The sequence below is a fragment of the Charadrius vociferus genome, unplaced genomic scaffold (genome assembly GCF_000708025.1).
Source record: "Charadrius vociferus isolate BGI_N301 unplaced genomic scaffold, ASM70802v2 scaffold11, whole genome shotgun sequence".
Lineage (NCBI taxonomy): Eukaryota > Metazoa > Chordata > Aves > Charadriiformes > Charadriidae > Charadrius > Charadrius vociferus.
In genome coordinates, this window is record NW_009646846.1 from 414,610 (window position 1) to 420,609 (window position 6,000).

The following is a 6,000-nucleotide window of genomic DNA, read 5'->3' on the forward strand; positions in this document are numbered from 1 at the left end:
TCATGTCAGAAGAAGAAGCTTTTGATCAGAATGCTTCGTAGGAGGTCAGCTGGGAGAGATCACTGAAGAAAGGACAACAGGTATAACTTGTTTGGTATCACATTTACAATATTATATATATCTTATAATATCATCTGCTAGAAACAGGGGGTGATGTCAACAGTTTTTATAATCCTGCTCAGAGCTTTTAATCAGAAAACAGATGGAGGTCTATTAAAAATACCGTGTATGACCCCTTTAATAGATCTGCCTCTGGATTGCTGCTGATGATACTGATGATGACAGAGTAAGCAGATGTGAAAACTCACTGAGTATCCTGGGATTTGACATGAAGTGTCCCACTGATTAAAGACATTATAGCAAATCTGAAATTTGTGTTGTCCTTCAGTTTTCTGGTCCATAAAACAACACGTGTCCAGGATCAACTTCAATTTGGCCTCAGCATAAGAACAATCAGAATAATGTAATCAAACTTCTAAAAATCTATTTTTGATGATTGTTTTCTTCATTGCCTTCAGAATTGCAAATACAAACATTAGAAAGCTTTTCATTGCTTTCATCAAACAATCAATAACATCACTAAAGCTCTTTTTGTAGGCATGACTCATGTGTTTCTCTGCCATTTGAAACTTTATCTGAGTGTTTTCAAGAAAACCCCCCCACTATTAGCTGTGCTTGAATGTCTGGATGGGATTCATTTGTGTTTTACTTTTTGATGGTGATCTGATTTGTCACCAGTTAAACCAGAATTACAGAACTATTATCCACTTGAATAAGCGAGATGCACAAACATATCTGACAGAGCAGAAGGCCTGAAAAGTATTAGGGTGAACTGAGTCAGAAATCAAATGCAGACCAAGAGTCAAAGCAAAATGTAGGCAATTTCTCTGGGGTTTTAATACACAGCATAAAAGGAAAAAATCATATTTTGTGATTACATCATACATTCATTTGTATACTTTTAAAGACTGAATATGTCTATAGGTCTTTTATGCACGTAAAGACTTTTATGCACTTAAAGACTTCTAAAGGAAGTCTTTAGATGCCTAACATTAAGAAAATTAGATAACCCAAAAGATATTTTTTTTGTGAAAGAAGGAACTTTTCCTGATATTGACTCAGGATCAGAGATATTAAGCTTTTGAAATTTAGCTAATTTCTGGAAAGCTTGTCACACAAGCCCTAAATAATTTCCCTTTTTGTTTGTGTCTGAGAGGCACAGCAATCCAAGATATGGCAGAATAGGAGTTTCTGGTAAAACTAAGCTATAAATTGTGCATGCAGCCTGCCTTGACAGCTTTTTCTAAACCTGCTTTACTTATCTTCTTTGCTAGCCTTTTATCCTGCTGGACTCTCTTCATTAGTTGTCAAATTTCTAATACTATTTTACACAAGCAGCTAGAGGCAAAATAGCAGGCAGCAGCAGCAAAGTTCATGGTTAACGGCTTTATAGCATGAGGCCCACAGTGGCCCAGTTGCACATAGGTTTTTCTGCCCTTCAAAGTGGGGCTTTCTTGTAGATTCATAGTGCTATTTTAAGCATTTTTCTGCAAGGGGATGTTAAAGGCAGAATAAACTTTTTTTTCTGGAGGTGGTCATTTACAAAGGGAAAAGTAAATGAATCGATAGAATGGTCTTCCATACTTCAATGATGGTAACAAGCACACCTAGGTCTTAATCTAAGTCTTAATGATTTTATTTTAGAATAAATTCATTAATTTTGTCAATACTTGATCCTTTTGTACAAAACGTGATACTAAGTCCTCTGTAATGCTGTTCCAAATATTTTTATACAGAATACTAAAATATGTATTTGTTATCCTGATTTAGGTGTTCCTATAAAAAATTCCAGTTATGTCCTGAGGCTGTGTTAAAGTATTTCATCTTCTTGAATTTAAGAGCAAACAATATATTCTCCTCCTGGCAGGCTGTCTGACCTACCTCATTCTCATCCATTTCGAAAAATACTCACCCTAGGCAGAATGTTCACAGTGATGTAATGGCTGTCTCTGAAAATACTATGCTTGGAGGTGGCATCCGTTGGAATGACCTATGAAAAATGTCATCATCCATTACAAGTCACCTACCATATTTGAAAGATATTTTCCCCAAGTTTGTCTAAACTGCTTTGTGTAGAAGTTTTATGCTGCTGTTTTCCATCATCATCTATATTTTTTAAAATTGTTGACAAATTTAAGAAGAAGTAATTCAACTCAGAAAGCCTTGGACACTGAAAAAGTTTATGTTTTCAAATGACAGTTATACCTGCAACTAGAAAGACTTCTCCACAACAGCCTTTCACTGCATGTGATATTCTGATATTCCAGGAGCTTCTTTAATGTATGAATATATAGGTTAGTCTCTTCCCCACTTTAATACCCGACATCTCTTTTAGAAGTATTAGAAAAGGTATAAATTTTATTGCTGATTGTTAGCATGCTAACAGCTCTCAAATGAAACCTAAACTGAAATTCTGTTTAGGCTCTGTATCGCACATAATTATTAATTTGAGACTGGGTTCTATGGTGTTGTCAATACTGGTGCCCATTGTGTGCTATTGCTAAAGTAAATGTAGCTTTGCTAATAATGACAGATCAAAAAAATCAGCAAAAGTATGCCCTGAACTTAATCACATAAATTCTGATTTATCCACTATGTCCTACAGCTTGCCCTATTTTACATGTTATATATAAATAACAGCTCTCAGACTCTAATTTTAGTCACTAATAACCTGAACGATGCTTGAACCAGTAGCTTGAAGTTGCATATCCTATGACCTCTCCTTTGCACTAGCCAACCATCTCAAGGCAAAGACCTTGCAAGACGTCAGCCCCGATTACTTGTTGCAGTTGTGTCAAGCAGATGTTTCAAGAGGGTGAAAGTTTGAGAAGTGTTACTAGTGCAATAAATTAATATCTTAGAATCATAGAATTGTCTAGGTTGGAAGAGACCTTTAAGATCGTTGAGTCCAACCATCAACCTAACACTGCCAAAACCGCTGCTAAACCATGTCCCTAATCTTCTAAGGGTTATGTTTTATAGAAATTTTATTGCATAGGAACCATAAAGCTAGCTGTACAGGTCAGTCAGCATGTATTTTTGTGCTGTAATCTGTGGCTAGGACTGTTTCTGTTCGCTTATTAGGACTCTTTGGTGTTGGCATTCTATAAATCAGGCTGCTAGTTCACAGGGTGTGCACACGCAGCCTAGGCTCTTACTACTTTTGTTATTATCCCTTTGGAGAACAAGCAAAATCTTCCTCGCAAGTCAGTCAGTGCATTGTCATACTCAAAGCACTGAAAATCATGTACAAGGAAGTAAAAAAATGCTGTTGGCTGCAAAGTCACGATGATTTAAAGTCTACAGAAGGGAACTAACTCACCTATCCCCCAAGTTGCACCAAGGATTAATATGGGACAGTAAACACATTTCTGAAGGAATGATTCGTAAATTATTGGAAGTTTGTAAATGTGTTCTTTTTTTCATGAGTTTCAAATAGGCAGTAGGTCAAGGTTGAACTATTTTAGAAAACTCCTCTTTTGTGCTTTGAAAACTCTATCCACAGTGAAATAAGCAATTTAAGGTAAAGCAAACCTGGGAAGTGTTAAAATACATGTGAAAACTTAAAAATATCACATTTTAAAGCCAGAATCTTTCCTAAAAAAGATATTGAGGGAGTTTCTTCATTCCTTGTTGACAGAAAAATTGATAACATGAACAAGTATATAAGTGATATAAATTTCCGGTGTTCTACAATCAATTTTTATAGTATTATTAATTCAACTATGTAGCATTTGATACAAAAACACTAAGATATTTTAACATTTCTAACAAAGATTAATGCAAAAGTTCTAGTATTTGGCTTTTGTGGTGGGGACCATATTTTATCTGCATAGTATTGCATTATTTTTATAGGAAGGTGTCTTCAATTAATTTATCTGATTCTGAAAGAACTCCCAGGAATTATTAAAAAATATAGAAATGAAAATTGCAAAAAAAAAAAGTGAATACAATATTTTATATCTATACCGTGAGTAAAAATTGCAAATGTATCTGTTTTACTGAGCTAAGTCTCATAAAAAAGCATACTGGAATTTGGTTCTCCAAATGCTTATATTCCTTTGAAAATCAGACATGGGAGTGTACTGGCCTGCAGGGCACAGCTTTGCTACTGTCACAGCCTTTCTGTTGCTCCACGCTGTGAAATTCAGCAAAAGTAAGCAGAAAGGCTACTGATAACCCTGCTGAGTAAACTGCATATAATCCCATGATTGCAGCCAGAATGAACAGGAGTCCCAAATCTCCTGCTTTCTATGTTTTGAGTGAATATGCCATACAGAGGCTGATATATACGTGAGGGTTGCATAACACATAAAGATCAAAATTGAGGTAGCTGCAATTGCAAAGCTTCAGTAGGCTTTATAGAAGACTTGAGATGCATACTTTAAATACCTCTATGAACATAAAGAAATGGAGGATGCAGGAGACAAGAATAATTATATATATTTTACTCAGGCCAGACATGTGCAGATGGAGGTTTTTAGTCAATAGAAATTGCAAAAATGTAAGTTAACAAAGTAACTACCTGAGGTCTTGTTAGCCTTATTGCCATTTTGGTGTTGCTGCCTCCAAATACTGAGGAAGCAATTTGCCATGCAGTTAGTAGAGGAAAGGACATTTTTGACAACCACAAGACTCCAACTTCTAGACAAAACCTCTGAAAAGTGTGAAATCTGTCATAATATAAAGAGAATTTGCAAAAGTGTGTCATATGTAGATTACTCATTTATTAATGACAGGTATGGCATTCTAGCTAACTGGCAATAGACTCTCCTTGCATTGAACTGGTTTTGTTTCATTGCTAAACAAACAGAGATCTTAATAATCTCATTAAAGGGAGCCACAAAGCTGACAAACATGACCAAGAAGAAATCTGAAAAGGCTGTCTTTATCTTTCACTGAGATGTTGTTTCATGACAGAGCTGTTCAGAATGAAACATCAGTAGGGAGACATACAGAACATTGTTGACTATCAGGTTATAGAATAGGTCCTACATAGAGCACTGTCATCATGGGGCATCGTGGGGCATCACTCCCCATTGTTTTCTTTTTAAGAGTCAATCTTTCAATTTTTTGTAGTGAGTTAATGTTACTAGATGGTAACTTTTCAGGTAAATTTGATGAGTTTTTCAGTAGAGGAGTTTGCAGTTGGAAAATGCATTTTCACAGAAATGTTTTATAGAAACATTAACACCAGTGCAATCCTTTGAAGAGAAATAAAGGCAGTCAAAGCAACACACCATGTTTTGACTTGGTACTACTAAATGTACCATTCAAAGAGTATAACAGACATTGATTTACATTTCTATTTTTAATAGTTATGTTACATTAATATATATCATATTTAACATTATTATATTGAAAAAAGAAAATGAATTAAGCAACCAGATCTAATTCAAGGAAGATTTTTTTTTCCTTACATCAGATAATAATAGTAAATCACATCCTATCTCTTCTATGGAAGTTCAAGAATCACTGGATGTAACTAATTCTCAGCACCCCTCAATTTAAACATGAAGTTTCTTGTGAGAAGAGAGAGTTTAATTTGGAAGGAGCTGGTCCAGACAGCCTACCAAATAGTCTAATGGACTTTTTTACTGATTTAGAAAAGAAAGACTTAGTCCATAATTATTTTTTAAGTAAGAAATTATTCGTGCATATATCAGGAATACTTGGCTGATTGTATTATATGCTAAAGATTCTTGGTAAAGATATCATAGCATGTTAGAGGTCAGGCACTCTTTGAAGTTTTCCATGATACATGTTCAGAGGGAATTATCCTTTTTGACATAAGTATTAGGTACAACTTCTTGTTTCCAAAACATAATTTGGTCCTTTTATTCCAGGAAGAGTGTGTGCTTATGTGCGGGGCTGGGGGGGGGCATGTGTCTGTGTCTATGAATGTCTTTGAATTACTAAAATTAAGCATGTTTTAAACTT

At 35.1% G+C, this 6,000-nt stretch overlaps 1 protein-coding gene across 1 annotated transcript in view; it reads left to right on the plus strand.

Annotated features, from left to right (window-relative positions):
* SCEL (sciellin) overlaps window positions 1-6,000 on the plus strand; it is a 43,148-nt gene that overhangs the window by 22,151 nt on the left and 14,997 nt on the right. The gene's annotated exons all lie outside the window — the stretch shown is intronic.